Raw genomic sequence first — 12,014 nt, forward strand, 5'->3', positions numbered from 1 at the left:
CCATCATCCTTTCACTTGGCCGTGAAAGATGTGACTCCTTGTGTATGTAGCCTGGTGGATACATTTTAAAAGTAGTATGCTGAGTGAAAGTACCAGGAGAAAAAGGTGCAGAGTGTATAATTGTTTTGAGTTCTAGAACAGGTGAGAAAATCAGATGTTACCTCTGGCTAGATCAGTAGACATTTCATGGTCAGAGAAAGGGAATTTTCTGGGGTGATGGAAAGGTTTTATATCTTAACTGTGGAGGTGATTACACAGCTGTGCACATATGTCAAAACTCAGTGAACTTTGCCCTTCATAAGGGTGCATATAATTACAGATAAATAGACTTCAATAAAGTTGATTTTTAAAAGAGTGCCCACATATAATGTCAATTAAATGGGGCACAAACATCCTAAAAATAGCAAACAAGCAGCTAATGTGGTATTCTTAAAAAAACAAATACTGAGAAATAACAGATACATCTGCTGGGATAGGATATGTATGTGTGTGTATGAGTGCGTGTATAATTTAATTATATGTATACAATCAGTCATATATTCTGTATAATAGATGATCAATCATATATATTTATAAACCAATCTCTCCAAGCATAAATCTCTTAGTTATTTTTTCTTAATGTTTTTATTCTTCAAAGTATGTGAAAATAGAGAGAGATTGTTGGATTACATGTATATAGTTAGAAATTAGGTCTTCAGAAATAGACTTCAGTTTCTTATATAATTTTTTGGAATCTGTTCTTCATTTTTTTATCATAGGAAAAGCTGCCCTCCTCCTCCAGTTCCAATTTCTTTCAGTTCCTAACAGGTTAATAACTTTCTGTCCTTATTTTCAAGGCTTTATGCTTGACTCTCTTCTGGACAGTAAATTTGCCCTGGTTATTTATACTGATAGAAATATTTCCTTCAGTCTTCTGTTTCCTCCTAGATTTCTTCTTTACACATTCCCTCTTTGTTTATACTGCCATTTTTTGAAATATTAAGCTATATTTCTCAATGCGATCATACCTGGATTTAAAGGACCGATAAAAGTAAACATTAACATAAGTTACACCTACAATATAAATATATATTTTAATCCTATCGACAAGAGATCTCTTAGCACTGTTTGATGCTTTTGGATACCCTATCTTTCTTCGATTTAAATAATTCCTCCTGCTTCATTTCTTAATGTTCGGCTTCTTTTGCTTAAACTTACATGTTAGTGTGGAAATAACTGTTCTTTCAAGGATGAAGTCATCAGATTATGTGTTTACGTTTATTACTAATTTAACATAAAATTTAGGTGTGAGAGAGACAGACAGACACCAAGATCTACAATTCCTAAAATATTCTTATTTAGTTTAAGGCATTGCCAGTGATCTATATGGTGAAGCTGAAACGTCAGAATTAAATTTGAGAATCCAAACCTTGTTTCTTTTATATTTCATGAGTTCAGAGGAGAAGCATAATCAGAAAGAAGTGGAATTTGACTGCTTCTGCTTAACTCAATAGATACCCATTTCTGTTGTGGTGAAGTTGAAACTGGTAGATGTTGGGCATATAAGAGTCTTCAGAACGAAGTCTAATATTTCTTTTCTAAATCTCCGCTTTTACAGTGACCTCCACACATACTATCCCAGCTCCCTGATGCTATTTGTTATTTCCTGGGTTTTTAAATAAATGGGTTCCTCTGAGAATGGCAGTATTTCTCCCTTTTCCTAGCTCTTTGTTTAGAAATCCCAATCCCCCTTCAAAGCATCCTATGCACATCACATTCCTCATGTAATTTTTCAGACTACCCCTGTTCCCACCCTCTCCAGTTTCTTGGTGCCCTGTTTCCACCTCATCCATATCATTACTGTAGAATTTCACATACAATATTGTTATTAGCTTATGAATCTGTATCCCTCACTCTCCTTTCACCAGTGAAGGTCAAAAACATGTTTCTTCATCTTCTCTTATTCATTTGAGTTCTTAGTAAACCACCTGCAGTATAGTCAACATTCCATGGGTAGTACTTGGGGCTATGACAGCTTTAATAAATTTAGTCACGATTGAACATTGCTGTGTGTAAAGCCCTTTCAGGGTAGAGCGCACTGTGTGTCTTCCACCTGCTCACAGCTTCTGGGGCGCAGTGGGAACCATCTCTTACCAATTCCACTGAAGGATTCAAGCCCCTGGGTGGGACTGTCGGGGTCGAGGGCAGGATCCTCTTCCCGCTGCTGTGTCCGTCTTTCCTTTCATGAGTTGATGCCAGTGGAGCTTCTGGGACTCCTCCCTCGAAGGAAAGGCTCCAGGACATTCCCTGGAGGCTTAGAGTGGACCTGATCCCACAACTCCAGAGGCCCTTCTCAGCTCCATAACTCAGGGAGTCATGCTCTTCGACATATAATCCCGATAATTCCCTGCAAACATGGAAGCCAGACCCTCCCTCAGGCTTCGGGATTTGTATGTGGTTTCCTTTTACGTTATTTTTAGTTACATGACAAAAAAGTTGAAGGCTATTCTGTCATTTTCATCATGAAGATGAATATTATGGAAATAAGCCTTGAATAGTCCATTCTCACTGGTCTTCTCTGGGTTACTGGATGCGACGTAAAGGGTTTTCCATCCTCCTGAAAACTAAAAGCAAAATTCTCTGTAGAAATTTTAGTCCATCTCTTTTAATCTTGCCCGGCATCATCTGTCATTAGTTTCCCTTCACTTTTGCACGTCAGCACAAATTGCCTAACTTGACTGAACAAAGCAGGATTTGTAAAATCGTGTGATTACCCGTATCAATGGTAAGACAAGAAATGGAGATATTCCTGAAATAGCTTACACTCTGTTATCAAATGGAAGAACTCCAGTCCAGTAGTTAAGTGGTTGATTCACCTTCTCTTTTACAAGCAGAGTAGAAATGGATGAGCACCCAATTAAAAGACAATATAAATACACAGACCGTGGAAGACATGTTCAGTAGAAGTGTATATGGACCCAGGTAATGGAGTAATTCTGAGTCAGAGGAGATGGCTAGGCTTTGGGGCAGATAAATTTGGATACACGTATATAAAGACCCAAAAGGGACACACACACACACACACACACTCTCTCTCTCTCTCTCTCTCTCTCATATGCACATCCACATCCATAAAATAGCCATCACACCCCCTTTTTCCAGGGAGCCTTTTGAGATCTCTCTTCTTCAGCCAGCCCCACTTCCATGAAATCTTAATAGCAGAAATAACTGTCTGTCTGGTTACGTACACTATTTGTGTCTGGGCTTTGTAGATACAGGAACGTGATTCTTTTTCACCCACAAGGAATCCCTTTTGGGCCCCTTTTAGGGGCAGTATTACCACCACTGCGAATGCGTGTCCTAGAAAAATGCCCCCTGGTAATTGATTGTGTGGATTCCACAGTGCACTGTGTCCTTCCAAGGGGATCTCAGGCATTTGCTGGTGTAGTCAAAGCAGCCCCTACTCGTTGCTTCATATTCTTATAATAGTTATGATTATTATTGCGATTATTATGTTTTAGTCTCCACTTTGGTGTTGTTAGGGAGAGGTTTTCAGGCTCAGAAAGGGCCGGGCTCAGGTCTCCAAGTGGGGATAGCAGGAGCAAGGGTCTTCATCTTGTCACACGGTTTTCTCTCCAGAAATCCCTCCTCCCCAAGCCTCCTGTGCACCCCTCGGGCCGTCCAGAATTCCCTAGATTCATCCATGCAGACGGGGAAAAATGCAAACCCCGGTCACACCTCCAGTGTCTGTGCTAACTTCAGGATACGCGTGTGGCCCGTTTCTATCATGAAAATAGGCATTGACCCAACTAGAGGAGACAGTCCCGTGGTTTGTACAAACGTCAGAGGGGCAGCTTCCCGCTGGAAGGGCAGGCACCACTGTCTCCCCCATTGTCTGTGCACTGCTTTTCATGTGCATAGTGTCCGTTCTTTATTTTCATGTTGGTGTGTGTATTTATTTTGCCAGGTGGCGGGCATGGCGTTCTTGTGGGGACATGGCACCGAGCTCCGTTGTTTGTCACCATGTTTACCGTCCATGAACTGTGAAATTTCTTCCCCCTCCCCACCCCCCAGTTACAGTTCCATATTAGCTAGTCCCGCGTTTGAAGAAAAAGCCACCCTCAGCACAAATAAGTCGCACTGGAAACATATGAGAGCTTCCTCTCCAATCCTACCTAGCAGGTTACCTGCGCTCAAGGACAGCACTTAATGAACCTTCGTAAATTGTAGCCATCTGGTGACTGTGTTAGGAGACAAATTCAGTGTCCGTGGAATGAATGGGTGTCTCTGATTTTTTAAAAATAACTATTAAAAAGTATAGCAGATGTTCAGTGTCTTGGAATAACCTATAATGGAAAAGAATCTGACAAAGAATATGTATGTATGTGGAGCACAGGGAACTCAGTGCTCTGTGGTGACCTAAATGGGAAGGGAATCCAAAAAAGACAGGTTATATGTATACGTAGAGCTGATTCACTTTGCTGTACAATAGAAACTAACACAGCATTGTAAAGCAACTATACTGCAATTAAAAATTTAAAAATGTATGTATGAAGAGTATATATGTATGTATATATATAACTGAATCACTTTGCTGTACACCCGAAGCTCACGCAACATTGTAAATTAACTATGCTCCAATTTCAAAAAGTACAGCAGAGTAGGCACTTACCCCCATGCATACTGTCCAGAAAGTGGGTATTTTCACAGGTGCCAGTACCGTCAGGTCGGTGTCTATTCAGCAGGTCTCTGTTGAGCCAGGCTGGGGAAAGGCCATTGTTCTAGGCTTGCAGCAGAGAAAACAGCGGCCCACACAGGTACGGATCCACAGAGCTTCTGTTCCAAGCGGGGAGACAGGAAACAGATAAATAAACCCACAGTGTAGGAGATTGATGAGGGTTATATGGAAACATAACACAGGGCACCCGGGCAGAGATCTGATGAGTGGAAGACAGCAAGTCATACAGTCGCTTGAGTGAAAAGATTCCCGAAAGAGTGACTACTAAGTCTAATACCTTTTTTTCTTTTACTTGTTAATTTTGGTGAAATACACAGAACTTGAATTTGATAAAATGAAATGGTATGTAGATAGACAAATAGCTAGGTAGATAGATCCTATTAAATGTTATACTATAGTATATAATTTACCTAAATTTATCTGTCATCTATGTTTGCACATACATGTACAGTAATAAACTTCTTTAAAATTTACTATCATCTTCATATAACATACAAAGAGAATCAGACTCTGTGAAAAATGTACAACGTATGCTCTTTACCAGATATACTTCTTAGATATAAAGATGCAAACAGACTGAAAAGGAATATACCATGAAAATCCTAAAAAAAACATTTTGGAGAAAAAACTTTTCTGGCTTTTTCAGTGTTTCTGTAAAAAAAATTAAATAAAACAAAACTTTTGTCAATGGGACACGGAAGTATATATGATATAAAATTAGGAAATGTTACCTTTCACTTCTGGAAACATTTTCATATGCCATAAGGGTTAGGTGTGTAGCCATTTGTTTCTCTAATGAAGGAAATAATTGCTCTGATCCAACAGGATAATAAAACTTATCTCCCCCAAAGGTAACTGGTTAGAACTCACTTATCTTTTGGTTAAGCCCCAAGGTCCCTAGATGACTGGTATTCACTTGGGGTATTTACACTTCAAGGAGGAATGATCCCATGACCTCATGGCCATGGGTAGGGATAAAAAAAGACCAGTGTCTCAGGCTCCTGGGGAGGTTTCATTTACATTGCAAAGGGCTGGAGGAAGGAGCGGACTCCTTTAGAGGACAGCTTCCCCCTTGACCTGTCCACACAAAGAAAACTCATTTTTCCTGCCCGCTAGGGCGTTAGGCTCTTTACTTTGGACAATTGTTTCTCATTGCATCCCCCCTGGGTAAGGACTGGGGCAAACCCCAGGAATGCACTTCTTATTTCCTGTGAGATTCTTCACAGGAAATCCACCTCTGAACCAAGACACCTTGTGTGCAGAGTTAGGATAAAATTAATAAAAACCCAACAAACACTAAGTTTAAGTAAGCTGTTATGGCTATAGTAATATCAGACAGAATTAGCAAAAAATGCAAGAAAGGGGGGTAAAAAAGGAACAGTGGACAAGAGTAAAAGATGAGACACACCAGGAAGGTATAACAATCCTAAAAGAGCATATGAGGAACACTAAATCCTGAAATCACCAGAGCAGACATCTACAGAACTACGACTGCAAAATTAGAGTGGGAGAGTTGAACACACTTCTTTCAGGACTGAGAGAACATTTCAATAAACTATCACAAAACATATAAAACATTTGGAAAAGAAGATTCATCAAGTTGAACTAATTATTCTGTCTAAAACATTTCGCAGAGCAATGGGAGAATGCTTGAACTTTAAAAAAGCAAACCAAATTTTCTATCTGCTGAAACTTCGAGGGAGTCTTACAAATGACACAACAGTAAAATCATACAGATTATTATGCATTTAACATTGAATTTAGTACAGCATAAGTAAAAAGAGAACTGGAAAGTGCATATATATTTGGAATTTAGAAAGAATTTTTTTAAAAAAAGGTGGATCCAAGAAAAAATAACTGGAAATTTGAAAATATTTTGAACTTATTGGGAGGATATATGTTAAGCTTTGGTCTAAATGTTTTCGGCATATCTCTTGGGATTCTTTTAGCCACCCTCTGAGATAAGGGTCCTTATTATTGTTACATTACAGATGAACTTGACCAAACACAGGTGTTACTTTGGGGTAAGGCATAAATCAAATTACCATAAATACTGAGGTAATTTATAAGCTGTTTAAATAACAATCGGTCATAAATTCTCAGGGCTTCCCTCTGTACCTCGCAAGTCACATACAGACAGGAGAATTGTGGAGACACAGAAGCATTTTTGAAATGTGGTCTCTAACCGTTAGGAAAACAGAAAGCCCCCGGTGAGTTTTGAGCGGAGAGACACCATGCTCTAACGTTAACTTTAATCAGATTGTATATTTCACTTCTTAACAGCGGCCCGGCCAGGTGAGACCACTCAGGGGTCTTGGTAGAAAACAGAGCAATAGATGAGAGGGTGATATTTGTTCCTGGTGGTCCTGGTATTAGTAATGACTCATGTTTGGTTTCTGCAAACACTTTGAAATAGAACCTCCGTCACGTGCTTGCAGATCGAGTATAGATTGTGAGAGAGGAGGAACAGCCAGAGGTGTAGACGTCTGTGTGCAGGCTTCTAAGACTCAGACGATGGACCTTGGGTCGTGTTGGGGCACGTGGTGGAGTCTGTGTGTGGACACCTGATGTGTGAGAACATACCAGATGTCTTCCTCAGCCCGCTTGGCTAGTGTCCCCAGCACCCAGCGTCAGTGGTAGTCGACCCGGGTCAGTGTTTATTTCAGCCTCCCGGCCGTGCACGCAGCAGCTCGTGGAAGGCACTGCTCCATGTTTCCTCATTCCAGGACAGCAGAGGAGAAATAGCTCTTTCTGTGGGAAGTGCCCATTCTCGGGGCAAAGGGAAAAATAGGAGTTTGCACTGAGCCCCACAATGACATTGCAAGTTTCTTCTCAGAGGTGGCATGTGGCATGCCTCCGCAGAACATGTCATTAGGTAAGAACTTGACGTGATCCGTCGTACCTCACGGTGTGGAGATGGTTGAAATGTGGGTGCATCCCGGTCACTCATCATTTCAGCTCATGTCCGTATGACATCCATAAGCCCCACCCTCCCCTCGGCTTTGAGGTGCGTTCCAGAGAGACATGAAAAGGAGAGATAGGTGTACTCTTGTCTAGACAAATCTCTTGCAGACTTTGGCAAGAGAAGAAGAGGGAAGCGTGGCATATTTGGAGAGGAATAGGTGCTAAAGTCACTTTTTTAATTGAGGAATAATCAAAATAAATAAGTATCAACAGTATAACAAATAAATGATTCAGAAGAGAGTGAAACAATCAAATGTAGCAAATATGTTTCTCAAACCCCATAATATTGTTTGCAAATCTAAAAAGCATCCTTAAAATTTAATAATTGCTCATGAAGTTTGTATTAGGGTTCTCCAGAGAAACAGAACAAATATGAGATATATATACCGAATATATATTATACATAATAAACATCTCTAATATAAATATATAAAATATTTAATACATATTATATATTACATATACTTTTATAATATATAATAGTATAATGTATACTTTTATGTAATGCATAATATACTTTTATATTAAACAAACATGTTGATTATAAGTATTATATATAAAATTTAAGTTGAACAAAGCAGAGTATTTTTGCATGCATAGAGAAACTTAGTGAAAATTTTAAATATATCCTTATTGGTATGAAAGCTCACACTCATCCATCCTTTGAGGGTCTCACCTATTCATATCTTATGGTTGAGCAAAACAGAACAAAAACACCAGAGAAACTACACACCCCATGTCTCTCTCTAAATGTGGGGGAAGGGCGGGTTTTCAGAAGTTCAAAGGAAACACATCTAATTTTCACCAGTTCTGTGCAGGAGTTGCAGGACGTTGCAAGACCCTGTTTTCCTGTCTAGTGCTGATAAAAGTTAAATAAGTTCCACTTGTAAGTTGAGTTAAAATATCCTGTTGGCTTTCTATTTATAATATACTTTCAGTGAGAGCTGGTAAATGGCCAAGACAGTTGTTTCCAAGGAGGGAGCAGTTGGTTGAACAGGGTTGTTTGTTTTTCTTCAGGGGAGAAAGAAAAAAAAGATCACTTGTTATTTTTAAGACAAATATTTCAGAGGTTTCAATAATTTGTGCAAATAGACTAAATAATTTTTCCCCTGCCTTTTCCATAAAGTATTGATGGACAGCTTTGGCACAGGCTAAAATGCAAAGGCTCCAACCCTGATCTTTTCTGGACTGTTGAATTGTTTTCAAAGCGCTTCCGTTTCAACTCGTTGGCTGTGCAAAAGTATTGCAAACAAAGCAAGCATCGTGACCACTGAAGAGGTACAAATATTGTGATGTTAGCCACCACTTGGAAAATTCCAAAGTCTTCCCAGGGAAAGCTTCTCCCCCAAAGTCCATGTACATCTTGTAAGGTCACAGCTGACCCTTTCCCCAGACCCTCCATGACGTCACAGGCTCCGTAGCCCTCCACCCGGGACCCACACTTCATCTCCCAGTGGCAGAAGCATGGTCATCCCAAGGTGTCTCCCTTGCCCTGCTTTCTGTGTGGAGCAGTGTTCCTTCGATTATTTTAAGGCGTCCTCCTTCAAACCTGTAGTGTGTCTCCGCTGTTCTCTCCGTTTTATTTTGCACACCGCACTCATCGACATCTGACCTAATAGACATTTATTTACTTGTTTGCCTGCTTTTGCCAGACGAATGGGAAGGTCCCCAGGAGAAGGCAGGGTCTTCTAAGCTTCCTCAGTACTTCATACCAATGTTTATAAAAATGCCTAGTAGGCATTTGTAGAAGGACGGCATGTAATGTGTCCGCTCTCAAGCTGTGGTCTCTAAAAGGTCCCCAGCTCAGTCCCCATGCTTCTCTCCACCTTCCCGGTGCCCACACACAAGCCTACTGCTGTGTCACGGGGCCGTCTTCGTACAGAAAACTTCTGCTTGGCTGGTTCCCGCAAGGACCCTGCTCCTGTAGGTTTGTCAGGAATCTTAGCAGTGACGTTGTGTGTCACCGAGAAGGGTCGTGTCACAGTGTACCCAGTCTTCATCCTGCCCATTTTTCCTGAAACTCATTCTTCCTTTCCTACCTATTTACTTTTATTAAAATTAGGAAGCAGGGACTTCCCTGGTGGTTCAGTGGTTAAGAATCTGCCTGCCAATGCAGGGGACACAGGTTCGAGCCCTGGTCCGGGAAGATCCCACGTGCTGCGGAGCAATTAAGCTCGTGCGCCGTAACTGCTGGGCCTGCGCTCTAGAGCCCGCGAGCCACCACTACTGAGCCCACTAGCCACAGCTACTCAGCCCGTGTGCCACAACTACTGAAGCCCGTGCACCTAGAGCCCGTGCTCCACAACAAGAGAAGCCACTGCAGTGAGAGGCCCACACGCTGCAATGAAGAATAGCCCCAGCTTGTTGCAACTAGAGAAAGCCTCTGTGCAGCAACCAAGACCCAACACAGCCAAAAATATATAAGTTAAAAAAAAAATTAGGAAGAATTTCCCAGGTGTCAGGCATCTCGCTAAAGAAATCATAGAGCAGTGAAAATTAATCTGCAAGCATATATATATTCTGTACTGATTTTTTTCAATTATTTATGATTTCATATATTCATATATCTGCTATTTCCTTCATCTTGTGCTGGGTTTAATTTGCTGTTTTTTCTAGATTCTTAGAGAAAAAGTACGTTGATTTTAGTCCTTTACAAAATCTAATAGGAGCATATAAAGCCATAAATATCCCTCTAGCTACTGCTTTAGCTACATCTCACATTTTTAATAGGTTGGGTTTTTAATACTTCTTGTCCTTCTATGACCCATGTACAAAGCAGAACTATTTTTCTTGCCAAATATTCAAGGATTTCCCAAGTAATTGTTTTCATTGATTTTTAACTTAATTCTGTTTTGATCAAAGACTACACTTGATAGGACTTCAGTCTTTGAAAATGTGTTATGATTTATTTTATGGCCCAGAGTATGGCTGATCCTTGTGGGTGTTTCATGTGCACTTGAGGAGAGGATGTGTTCTAAACTTGGCAAGGGAGTGAATGTTCTGCAGAGGTCAGTTATTTCAAGGTGTCGTAGGGGGCAGCTCACATCACCTCTACCCTTACTGATATTTTATTTGTTACACCAGTTACTGAGAGGGGAGGGTTGAACTTGGAATCTTTAATTGTGGATTTGTCCATTTTCGACTTCAGATCTGTTAGAATGGTGCTCCCTCTATTTTGAATCTCTGTTATTTGCAGATATACATCTGTAATATGGTTATATTTTCCTGATGATTTAACCCCTTATCGTTAGGTATCCTTGGTATTCGTATATTCCTGAAGTCTATCCTGTCTGGTTTTAACACAGCTGCTTCAGCTTTCTTACGCCTTGTGTTGCATAGTAGATGTTTCCCATCCACTTATTTTGTTTTACTTTTATTAATTTATTTTAACATTTATTTATGTGGCTGTCCAGGGTCTTAGTTGCGGCAGCCATGAGGGATCTTAGTTCCCTGACCAGGGATCAGACCCGGGCCCCCTGCATTGGGAGTGTGGAGTCTTAACCACTGGACCACCAGGGAAGTCTTGAATCCACTTATTTTAAACTTAAGGAATTCTTGTAACTAATGTGCATCTCTTCTAGGAGCATGTTGGATTTTAACCTTTACTAAGTCTGTGTATTACATAGAGGTATGAATGTGTTTATGTCAATTTGTACTTTTCATCTAATTTGTTGAGGTATAATGCATACAATGGACTACATCCACTTAATTTTTTAAAAAATATTTTTGTCGTTGTTGAAGTATAGTTGATTTACAGTGTGTGTTAGTTTCCGTTGCACTGCAAAGTGATAGTTATACATATATATGTATATATGTATCCTTTTTCAGATTCTTTTCCCATATAAATTATAATAAAATGTTGAGTAGTGTTCCCTGTGTTATACAGTAGGTCCTCATTGTTTACCTATTTTATATATAGTAGTGTGTCTCTGTTAGGAATTTGGGACTACATCCATTGAAAGTGCACAGTTTAGTGAGTTTGAAAAAGTTGTGTAATTAACGTTGCCACATGCCCACCACAATCAACGCACAGAACCCCATAGAACCCCAGACATCCCCGCATGCCGTTTTTCAGACAAACCCTCCTGCTGTTCGTAGCCCTAAGGCAACCATTGGCATGTTTTCTGTCACCATACACGCTTCAGAATGTCAAATATAGGAAATAAGACAGCATGTACTTTTTTGTGTTTCTTTCTGGCTCAGCAGGTAACTTAGACACTCAGCCATGGAGATGCAGGTATTGATGTGTCCAACAGTTCTGAAGCCGAGTCCCATTCTACTTGTGTGTAAAGACTCCACTTTTTATCTAGTCATGTCTTGTTGGATGTCCACT

The sequence above is a fragment of the Hyperoodon ampullatus genome (assembly GCF_949752795.1).
Source record: "Hyperoodon ampullatus genome assembly, chromosome: X".
In the NCBI taxonomy this organism is placed as follows: Eukaryota; Metazoa; Chordata; class Mammalia; order Artiodactyla; family Ziphiidae; genus Hyperoodon; species Hyperoodon ampullatus.